The following is a 12,378-nucleotide window of genomic DNA, read 5'->3' as shown; positions in this document are numbered from 1 at the left end:
ACAGGTCTCGTCCCTTGTATTGTTATTACGGGTCTCATCCCATGTATTGTTGTGCACTTGTTATTACGGGTCTCGTCCTGTGTATTGTTATTACGGGTCTCGTCCTGTGTATTGTTATTACGGGTCTCGTCCTGTGTATTGTCATTACGGGTCTCGTCCTGTGTATTGTCATTACGGGTCTCGTCCTGTGTATTGTTATTACGGGTCTCGTCCTGTGTATTGTTATTACGGGTCTCGTCCTGTGTATTGTTATTACAGGTCTCGTCCTGTGTATTGTTATTACGGGTCTCGTCCTGTGTAATGTTATTACGGGTCTCGTCCTGTGTATTGTTATTACGGGTCTCGTCCTGTGTATTGTTATTACGGGTCTCGTCCTGTGTAATGTTATTACGGGTCTCGTCCTGTGTATTGTTATTACGGGTCTCGCCCTGTGTATTGTTATTACGGGTCTCGTCCTGTGTATTGTTATTACTGGTCTCGTCCCGTGTATTGTTATTACGGGTCTTGTCCCATGTATTGTTATTACTGGTCTCGTCCTGTATTGTTATTGCTGGTCTCGTCCTGTATTGTTATTACGGGTCTCGTCCCGTGTATTGTTATTACGGGTCTCGTCCCGTGTATTGTTATTACGGGTCTCGTCCCGTGTATTGTTGCTACGAGTCTCGTCCCGTCAATCGTCCCATGTATTGTTGTTACGGGTCTCGTCCCGTGTATTGTTGTTACAGGTCTCGTCCCGTCAATCGTCCCGTGTATTGTTGTTACGGGTCTCGTCCCGTGTATATTGTTATTACGGGTCTCGTCCCGTGTATATTGTTATTACGGGTCTCGTCCCGTGTATTGTTATTACGGGTCTCGTCCCATGTATTGTTATTACTGGTCTCGTCCTGTATTGTTATTACTGGTCTCGTCCTGTATTGTTATTACGGGTCTTGTCCTGTATTGTTATTACGGGTCTCGTCCTGTGTATTGTTATTACGGGTCTCGTCCTGAGTATTGTTATTACGGGTCTCGTCCCGTGTATTGTTATTACGGGTCTCGTCCCGTGTATTGTTATTACGGGTCTCGTCCCGTGTATTGTTGTTACAGGTCTCGTCCCGTCAATCGTCCCGTGTATTGTTGTTACGGGTCTCGTCCCGTGTATATTGTTATTACGGGTCTCGTCCCGTGTATTGTTATTACGGGTCTCGTCCCGTGTGTTGTTATTACGGGTCTTGTCCCGTGTGTTGTTATTACGGGTCTCGTTCCGTGTATTGTTATTACGGGTCTCGTCCCATGTATTGTTATTACGGGTCTCGTCCCGTGTGTTGTTATTACGGGTCTCGTCCCATGTATTGTTATTACGGGTCTCGTCCCGTGTATTGTTATTACGGGTCTCGTCCCGTGTGTTGTTATTACAGGTCTCGTCCCGTGTATTGTTATTACGGGTCTCGTCCCGTGTATTGTTATTACGGGTCTCGTCCCGTGTGTTGTTATTACAGGTCTCGTCCCGTGTATTGTTATTACGGGTCTCATCCCATGTATTGTTATTACGGGTCTCGTCCCGTGTATTGTTATTACAGGTCTCCCCCATGTATTGTTATTACAGGTCTCGTCCTGTGTATTGTTATTACGGGTCTCGTCCCGTGTATTGTTATTACGGGTCTCGTCCCGTGTATTGTTATTACGGGTCTCGTCTCGTGTATTGTTATTACAGGTCTCGTCCCGTGTATTGTTATTACGGGTCTCGTCCCGTGTATTGTTGTTACAGGTCTCGTCCCGTCAATCGTCCCGTGTATTGTTGTTACGGGTCTCGTCCCGTGTATATTGTTATTACGGGTCTCGTCCCGTGTATTGTTATTACGGGTCTCGTCCCGTGTGTTGTTATTACGGGTCTTGTCCCGTGTGTTGTTATTACGGGTCTCGTTCCGTGTATTGTTATTACGGGTCTCGTCCCATGTATTGTTATTACGGGTCTCGTCCCGTGTGTTGTTATTACGGGTCTCGTCCCATGTATTGTTATTACGGGTCTCGTCCCGTGTATTGTTATTACGGGTCTCGTCCCGTGTGTTGTTATTACAGGTCTCGTCCCGTGTATTGTTATTACGGGTCTCATCCCATGTATTGTTATTACGGGTCTCGTCCCGTGTATTGTTATTACAGGTCTCCCCCATGTATTGTTATTACAGGTCTCGTCCCGTGTATTGTTATTACGGGTCTCGTCCCGTGTATTGTTATTACGGGTCTCGTCTCGTGTATTGTTATTACAGGTCTCGTCCCGTGTATTGTTATTACGGGTCTCGTCCCGTGTATTGTTATTACGGGTCTCGTCCCGTGTATTGTTATTACGGGTCTCGTCCCGTGTATTGTTATGACGGGTCTTGTTCCGTGTGTTGTTATTACGGGTCTCGTCCCGTGTATTGTTATTACAGGTCTCGTCCCGTGTATTTATTAGAGGTTTAACCTCGCTCTTTTGTTTGGGTTACATCCCTGTGTTTTTGTATACGTGTTTGTTTTGGGCTTGTCCCCGTGCCTTTCATGGCATGTTGTATTTTTGGGTGGAGTATTAAAAAACCCTATTATTTATTCCTGCGCCTTCATAGATGGTTTAGATGGTCCTCTCTGCATAAACCCATTTGAACGTGATGCTATAACGTTCTATCTTCAATCACAAGCCTGAACAAATACACATGGACCAATCAGAACTAGAGGTCGACCGATTAATCGGAATGGCCGATTAATTAGTGCCGATTTCAAGTTGTCATAACAAATCGGAAATCAGTATTTTTGGGAGCCGATTTGCCATTTAAAAAAATATTATTTTATACCTTTATTTAACTAGGCAAGTCAGTTAAGAACACGTTCTTATTTTCAATGACGTCCTAGGAATGGTGGGTTAACTGCCTCTTTCAGGGGCAAAACGACAGATTTTCACCTTGTCAGCTCGGAGGATCCAATCTTGCAACCTCACAGTTAACTAGTCCAACGCAATAACGACCTCCCTCTCTCTCGTTGCATTCCACAAGGAGACTGCCTGTTACGCGAATGCAGTAAGCCAAGGTAAGTTGCTAGCTAGCATTAAACTTATCTTATAAAAAACAATCAATCATAGTCACTAGTTAACTACACATGGTTGATGATATTACTAGATATTATCTAGCGTGTCCTGCGTTGCATATAATCTGACTGAGCATACAAGCATACAAGTGTCTAAGTATCTGACTGAGTGGTGGTAGGCAGAAGCAGGCGCGTAAACATTCATTCAATCAGCACTTTTGTGCGTTTTGCCAGCAGCTCTTCATTGTGCGTCAAGCATTGCGCTGTTTATGACTTCAAGCCTATCAGCTCCCGAGATGAGGCTGGTGTGACCGAAGTGAAATGGCTAGCTAGTTAGCGCGCGCTAATAGCGTTTCAAACGTCACTCGCTCTGAGCCTTCTAGTAGTTGTTCCCCTTGCTCTGCATGGGTAACGCTGCTTCGATGGTGGCTGTTGTCGTTGTGTTGCTGGTTCGAGCTGAGGGAGGAGCGAGGAGAGGGACGGAAGCTATAAAGTTACACTGGCAATACTAAAGTGCCTATAAGAACATCCAATAGTCAAAGGTTAATGAAATACAAATGGTATAGAGGGAAATAGTCCTATAATTCCTATAATAACTACAACCTAAAACGTCTTGCCTGGGAATATTGAAGACTCATGTTATAAAAGGAACCACCAGCTTTCATATGTTCTCATGTTCTGAGCAAGGAACTTAAACGTTAGCTTTCTTACATAGCACATATTGCACTTTTACTTTCTTCTCCAACACTTTGTTTTTGCATTATTTAAACCAAATTGAACATGTTTCATTATTTACTTGAGGCTAAATTGATTTTATTGATGTATTATATTAAGTTAAAATAAGTGTTCATTCAGTATTGTTGTAATTGTCATTATTACAAATACATTTTTAAAAATCGGCCGATTAATCGGTATCGGCTTTTTTGGTCCTCCAATAATCTCTATCGGTATCAGCGTTGAAAAATCATAATCGGTCGACCTCTAATCAGAACATACACTACCGTTCAAAAGGATGCGGTCACTTAGAAATGTCCTTGTTTTCCATGAAAACATACATGAAATTAGTTGCGAAATGAATAGGAATTATAGTCAAGACGTTGACAAGGTTATAAATAATGATTTTTAATTTAAATAATAATTGTGTCCATCAAACTTAGCTGTCCTTCAAACATGTTGAAAAATGGAGTGATAGTCTTCCTTCTTCGAGATCCCTTTTACCCTGTACAAATCTCCCACTTTACCACCACCAAACCACCCCCAGACCATCACATTGCCTCCACCATGCTTGACAGATGGCATCAAGCACTTTAATTTTTTTGCGCCTCACGAATGTTCTTCTTTGTGATCCGAACACTTCAAACGTAGATTTGTCTGTTCATAACACTTTTCCCCAATATTCCTCTGTCCAGTGTCTGTGTTGTTTTGCCCATCTTAATCTTTTATTTTTATTAGCCAGTCTGAGATATGGCTTTTTCTTTTCAACTCTGCCCAGAAGGCCAGCATCCCGGAGTCGCCTCTTCACTGTTGACGATGAGACTGGTGTTTTGCGGGTACTATTTAATGAAGCTGCCAGTTGAGGACTTGTGAGGCGTCGGTTTCTCAAACTAGACACTAATGTACTTGTCCTCTTGCTCAGTTGTGCACCGGGGCCTCCAACTACTCTTTCTATTCTGGTTAGAGTCAGTTTGCGCTGTTCTGTTAAGGGAATTGTACACAGAGTTGTACAAGATCTTCAGTTTCTTGGACATTTCTCGCATTGAATAGCCTTCATTTCTCAGAACAAGTGACGAGTTTCAAAAGAAAGTTATTTGTTTCTGGCCATTTTGAGCCTGTAATCGAAGTCACAAATGCTGATGCTCCAGATACTCAACTAGTCTAAAGAAGGCCAGTTTTATTGCTTCTTTAATCAGAACATATTTGCAAAAGGTTTTTCTAATGATAAATTAGCATTTTAAAATGATAAACTTGGATTAGCTAACACAACATGCCATTGGAACACAGGAGTGATGGTTGCTGATAATTGGCCTCTATACGCCTATGTAGATATTCCACAAAAAAATCTGCCGTTTCCAGCTACAATAGTCATTTACAACATTAACAATGTCTACACTATATTTCTGATCAATTTGATGTTATTTTAATGGACAAAAAAAACTTCTTTCAAAAACAAGGACATTTCTAAGTGACCCCAAACGTTTGAACGGTAGGGTATGTCTTTGCCTTCTCCCTCTAAGTATAGTCTAAGCTAGTCTAGCTAGCAACAATGGCACATAAGCAATAAAACAGTCAGAAATCTTAAAATAAATAATGCTGTCACGTCGTTGTTCAGTGATGACTAATTCATCTAATGACCATAATACATGTCTTAATGTATTTGAGGATGTGTGCTGACTCTCTCTTGGTAGAATAGTGCTGTTGAATTATGTTTTCAAATAGCTACATTCTTCTTAAAAACTGAACATGTGAAATTCAGAAGTTTCAGATAGAACCTTATGGTTGAACCCAGATTGACATTTCAGAGCCACAAGGTTCCATGTGCGATTGCACCCCCCTAAAAAAATTATTTACAAATGTCTCACGATTTTGATACTCTGCACTTTAGGTACCTTTTAAAGATGAGGACCCTGATGGGTTATAAAAAATGATTCACTACAAGAATGTTTTGAGGTCTGGGATGTGAAAACTTTGATGCTCAATATCTCAGAATTAGAGAATGCTTTGTGCAGATAGAGCCTTGTAAACCCACGGTCATGAATTGACTCTGAACTCTGGGAATCTAACTGTGGTGTGTAGGCTTTAGGCTGGGCACCTTACTGGACAGAATGTTCCCTTGCGTGTTCACTCTCCAGTCACGTACAGATGTAGGACCTTCATTTGAGACAGTTTGCTACAGCAGAAACATAATCCTGCAGCATCAGGAAATGTGAATTATTATGTGGATTATAATTAATGGACATTTTTGTAGGGGTTGATCCATTTTTCATAAGGGAAATCAAGTCTGAAATTTCCAAGTGGAATTACAAGCTTCAGAAGCCTTTTTAAACCTTAAATACACGTTTTATATGTCCTTCATAGCAGGAAAGTTTTCCTGCACCGGGGTGATCAAATTAAGATCCTACTTCTGTAGACCTTCTGCACTTCACGTGTGTGAGGAAAGTTATCATAGCCGTCATCATTTATTCAAAGAGCAATTTGGTAGTTGATCTGTGCAATGAATAGCTAATGCTGCAGCTGCTAAAATATCCACATCTCCTTTGTGATTTATGAGGCTGTTTTTGGAAGGAGCGGTTTATGTTTTTACTTTTCATATTCGTGAAGGTGATCTGTGGTGTGATTAGGATCCACTTCACATCACTAATTCTTATTTGGTCATAAATGCAAAGACAACACTTGTCTTGTCTACAAAGACAACACTTGTCTTGTCTATAATGTTATATTGGATTATAATGGAATCTACAGAGAAACATTTTATTCTACCTCTCTCCCCTTCTCTCTCTCTAACTCTCTCTTACTCACTCTCTCTCGCTCTCAAACTCTCTCGCGCCCTTCCCTCCAATCTTCATTATTGAAGGGAAATAAAAGATTGCCCATAATTAAATGACAGTAGACACAGGGGAGCTGAGGCTAAGGGGAATAACTCAGCAGCTTTTTAGTAAGGTCATTCACGAAATACTCAGAGGCACGGGATAAAATCATTTGGTTTGTGTTTAAGGTCACACACAACCACTCCCGCTCTCTATACCTCTCTCTCTCATGCACAAACACATACACACACACACACATGCAATTGGACACAGCCACAATGGTTAGGAAGAGAGAGTTTTTGAGAGGCATTATCCACCCAGTGAGAGACAGAAACACTAGTGAAGGGGGTTATCTGTAGCACAATGAAAGAAATGAGGGGGTCATCTGTAGCACAATGAAAGAGATGAGGGGGTCATCTGTAGCACAATGAAAGAGATGAGGGGGTCATCTGTAGCACAATGAAAGAGGGGAGGAGGTCATCTGTAGCACAACGAAAGAGATGAGGGGGTCATCTGTAGCACAATGAGAGATGAGGGGGTCATCTGTAGCACAATGAAAGAGGGGAGGAGGTTATCTGTAGCACAACGAAAGAGATGAGAGGGTCATCTGTAGCACAATGAAAGAGATGAGGGGGTCATCTGTAGCACAATGAAAGAGGGGAGGAGGTCATCTTTAGCACAATGAAAGAGGGGAGGGGGGCATCTGTAGCACAATGAAAGAGATGAGGGGGTCATCTGTAGCACAATGAAAGAGATGAGGGGGTCATCTGTAGCACAATGAAAGAGATGAGGGGGTCATCTGTAGCACAATGAAAGAGTGGAGGGGGTCATCTGTAACACAATGAAAGAGGGGAGGGGGTCATCTGTAGCACAATGAAAGAGTGGAGGGGGTCATCTGTAGCACAATGAAAGAGATGAGGGGGTCATCTGTAGCACAATGAAAGAGATGAGGGGGTCATCTGTAGCACAGATCACTATGAGAGAGAGGGACAGATCACTTTATGAGAGAGGGGGATGGGTCGCTTTAAGAGAGAGAGGGACAGATCAGTTTGAGAGAGAGGGACAGATCACTTTGAGAGAGAGGGACAGAGCACTTTGAGAGAGAGGGACAGATCACTTTAATTGAGAGGGACAGATCACTTTGAGAGAGAGGGACAGATCACTTTGAGAGAGAGGAACAGATCACTTTGAGGGAGAGGGACAGAGCACTTTGAGAGAGAGGGACAGATCACTTTGAGAGAGAGGGACAGATCACTTTGAGGGAGAGGGACAGATCACTTTGAGAGAGAGGGACAGATCACTTTGAGAGAGAGGGACAGATCACTTTGAGAGAGAGGGACAGATCACTTTGAGAGAGAGGGACAGATCACTTTAATAGAGAGGGACAGATCACTTCATGAGAGAAGGACAGAAACTCTCTCCCCCTCTCTCTCTCTCTTTCTCTCTCCTTCTTTCTTCCTATCTCTCCCTCTCTTCCTCTCTCCCTCTCTCTCCCTCTTTCTCCCTCTCGCTCTCTTTCTCTGTCTGTCTTACTCTCTCTCTTTTGAGGCAGTTCTCTGTTTTAGGTCTCACAATCCAAACAGGATGTAACCTATTTTGATCAGGGTGCCATATTGCATCATCAAATATTAATGCCTCTAGACCTCGCTGCATTATATTGGCTAAATTATGCGTGCCCCTTTATTGTTCTTCACGTTTTTTAAGCACTACACACTGGGATTACATCTTGTCGTGTGTGTGTGTGTGTGTGTGTGTGTGTGTGTGTGTGTGTGTGTGTGTGTGTGTGTGTGTGTGTGTGTGTGTGTGTGTGTGTGTGTGTGTGTGTGTGTGTGTGTGTGTGTGTGTGTGTGTGTGTGTGTGTGTGCGTGTGTGTGCGTGTGTGAGACTGTCGCTGTGGTCACACACATGATGGTTGTTGATACAACGCTTATACATTTTACTGCTTGAAGTGCAACGTGTGTACCTACTTCAAATATTCCATTTTTCTTACAATCTCTCTGTCCCTCTCTCTCTCAGTCCCTCTCTCTCTCTGTCCCTCTCTCTCTCTGTCTCTCTCTCTCTCTCTCTGTCCCTCTCTCTCTCAGTCCCTCTCTCTCTCGGTCCCTCTCTCTCTCTGTCTCTCTCTCTCTCTCTCTCTGTCCCTCTCTCTCTCTGTCCCTCTCTCTCTCAGTCCCCCCCCCCCCCTCTCTCTCTCTCTCTCTCTCGCTCTCTCTCTCTCTCTGTCCCTGTCTCTCTCTCAATCCCTCTCTCTCCCTCTGTCATTCTCTCTCACGCTCAGTCCCTCTCTCTCCCTCTCTCAGTCCCTCTCTGTCCCTCTCTCTATCTCTCTGTCCCTCTATCTGTCCCTCTCTCTCTTTGTCCCTCTCTCTCTCTCTCTCTCGCTCAGTCTTTCTCTCTCTCTCTCTCTCTCTGTCACTCTCTCTCTCTCTCTGTCCCTCTATCTGTCCCTCTCTCTCTGTCCCTCTCTCTCTCTCTGTCCCTGTATCTGTCCCTCTCTCTCTGTCCCTGTCTCTCTCTCAATCCCTCTCTCTCCCTCTGTCATTCTCTCTCACACTCAGTCCCTCTCTCTCCCTCTCTCTCTCTCTCTCTCTCAGTCCCTCTCTCTCTCGGTCCCCTTCTCTCTCTCATCCCTCTCTCAGTTCTTCTCTCTGTCTGTCTCTCTCTCTTGCTCAGTCACTCTCTCTCTCAGCCCCTCTCTACATGCATTCTCTCTCTCTCTCAGTCCCTCTCTCTCTCGCTCTGTCTCTCTCAGTCCCTCTCTCTCGCTCTCTCTCTCTCTGTCCTTCTCTCTCTCAATTCAATTCAAGGGCTTTATTGGCATGGGAAACGTGTTAACATTGCCAAAGCAAGTGAGGTAGACAACATACAAAGTGAATATATAAAGTGAAAAACAACAAAAATTAACAGTAAACATTACACATACAGAAGTTTCAAAACAGTGAAGACATTACAAATGTAATATTATATATATATACAGTGTTCTAACAATGTACAAATGGTTAAAGGACACAAGATAAAATAAATAAGCATAAATATGGGTTGTATTTACAATGGTGTTTGTTCTTCACTGGTTGCCCTTTTCTCGTGGCAACAGGTCACAAATCTTGCTGCTGTGATGGCACACTGTGGAATTTCACCCAGTAGATATGGGAGTTTTTCAAAATTGGATTTGTTTTCGAATTCTTTGTGGATCTGTGTAATCTGAGGGAAATATGTCTCTCTAATATGGTCATACATTGGGCAGGAGGTTAGGAAGTGCAGCTCAGTTTCCACCTCATTTTATGAGTAGTGAGCACATAGCCTGCCTTCTCTTGAGAGCCATGTCTGCCTACGGCGGCCTTTCTCAATAGCAAGGCTATGCTCACTGAGTCTGTACATAGTCAAGGCTTTCCTTAATTTTGGGTCAGTCACAGTGGTCAGGTATTCTGCCGCTGTGTACTCTCTGTGTAGGGCCAAATAGCATTCTAGTTTGCTCTGTTTTTTTGTTAATTCTTTCCAATGTGTTAAGTAGTTATCTTTTTGTTTTCTCATGATTTGGTTGGGTCTAATTGTGCTGCTGTCCTGGGGCTCTGTAGTGTGTGTTTGTGTTTGTGAACAGAGCCCCAGGACCAGCTTACTTAGGGGACTCTTCTCCAGGTTCATCTCTCTGTAGGTGATGGCTTTGTTATGGAAGGTTTGTGAATCGCTTCCTTTTAGGTGGTTGTAGAATTTAACAGCTCTTTTCTGGATTTTGATCATTAGTGGGTATCGGCCTAATTCTGCTCTGCATGCATTATTTGGTGTTCTACGTTGTACACGGAGGATATTTTTGCAGAATTCTGCGTGCAGAGTCTCAATTTGGTGTTTGTCCCATTTTGTGAAGTCTTGGTTGGTGAGCGGACCCCAGACCTCACAACCATAAAGGGCAATGGGCTCTATGACTGATTCAAGTATTTTTTGCCAAATCCTAATTGGTATGTTGAAATTTATGTTTCTTTTGATGGCATAGAATGCCCTTCTTGCCTTGTCTCTCGGATCATTCACAGCTTTGTGGAAGTTACCTGTGGTGCTGATGTTTAGGCCAAGGTATGTATAGTTTTTTGTGTGCTCTAGGGCAACAGTGTCTAGATGGAATTTGTATTTGTGGTCCTGGTGACTGGACCTTTTTTGGAACACCATTATTTTGGTCTTACTGAGATTTACTGTAAGGGCCCAGGTCTGACAGAATCTGTGCATAAGATCTAGGTGCTGCTGTAGGCCCTCCTTGGTTGGTGACAGAAGCACCAGATCATCAGCAAACAGCAGACATTTGACTTCGGATTCTAGCAGGGGGAGGCCGGGTGCTGCAGACTTTTCTAGTGCCCGCGCCAATTCGTTGATAAATATGTTGAAGAGGGTGGGGCTTAAGCTGCATCCCTGTCTCACCCCACGACCCTGTGTGAAGAAATGTGTGTGTTTTTAGCCAATTTTAACTGCACACTTGTTGTTTGTGTACATGGATTTTATAATGTCGTATGTTTTACCCCCAACACCACTTTCCATCAGTTTGTATAGCAGACCCTCATGCCAGATTGAGTCGAAGGCTTTTTTGAAATCAACAAAGCATGAGAAGACTTTGCCTCTCTCTCTCTCTCTCTCTCTCTCTCTCTCTCTCTCTCTCTCTCTCTCTCTCTCTCTCTCTCTCTCTCTCTCTCTCTCTGTCTCTCTCTCTCTCTCTCTCTCTCTCTCTCTCTCTCTCCTCTCTCTCTCTCCTCTCTCTTGTGTCTCTCAAATTCAAGCTGCTTTATTGGCATGAAAAACATTGTCAATATTGCCAAAGCAACAATGTATACAATATACATTGTAATAAAATTATAAACATAAAAAATTATAGTAAATAATAATACAAAAATAACAACAATATAGTAGAAATGTAATAAATATAAAAAGCTATACATGGAAGATAAAACTATAACTAACTTATAACTAAATAACTGTCATCTTCACCATTACATCAGTACTACAACTACCATCATCATTACTACTACTACTACTACTACCACCACTACTTTTTGGAATGATAAACAACAATAATAATGGTAATAATTGTAAATAACAATAATAGCAATAACAATAATACTCATAATAAGTAAGTTACTGTTTACTATGCAGATGTTATTATTCAGTGTCCCTCGGGCTATTGCAGGAAAATACATATTTGGCTGCAAGAGGAGCCATTGCTCCTTCGCCCATGAGTATTCTTAGTTTTTCCTCTGGGTTTAATAAGTTCAAATTTGGAATAAATGTAGTCATTTCTGTGAATAATGAATCTCTTGGTGCAGAATATTTCTCACTGTAAAGGAGAAAGTGCATCTCTGTCTCTTCCTCCCCTGTCATGCAGTGACCACATACACGCTCCTCTTTTGGTAGCCATGTCTTTTTATGTCTGCCGGTTTCTATTCTATTCTTTTTTCCAATGTTGTATATATGAGTCCTTTGATTGGTTCATGATTTTGTTTATTGGAATTCTTTCTTTTGAAGCAGTGCTGGTGTCAGCTTGGTTGGTGAGGTCCAACACCAGCTGACTGAGAGGGCTCGTTTCTGGGCTCAGCTCTTGGGTTTGAAGTGCTTTAAATTGCAGACTTAAATTTTAACTTTTTTTTATGATCTTTTCTGTATTTTCATTACCACTGGAAAGTGGCCCAGTTCAGTTCATGCAATTAGTTGGTGTATTTCTCTGGACTTGTAGGATTTTTCGACAGAATTCTACATGTAGGGCTTCAATTGGATGTTTGTCCCACATTTTAAAGTCCAGTTTATTGAGTGGCCCCCAAACCTCACTTCTGTAAAGAGCTATTGGTAG

Source organism: Oncorhynchus kisutch, linkage group LG13, assembly GCF_002021735.2.
Source record: "Oncorhynchus kisutch isolate 150728-3 linkage group LG13, Okis_V2, whole genome shotgun sequence".
In the NCBI taxonomy this organism is placed as follows: Eukaryota; Metazoa; Chordata; class Actinopteri; order Salmoniformes; family Salmonidae; genus Oncorhynchus; species Oncorhynchus kisutch.
This window is presented reverse-complemented; position numbering follows the sequence as displayed.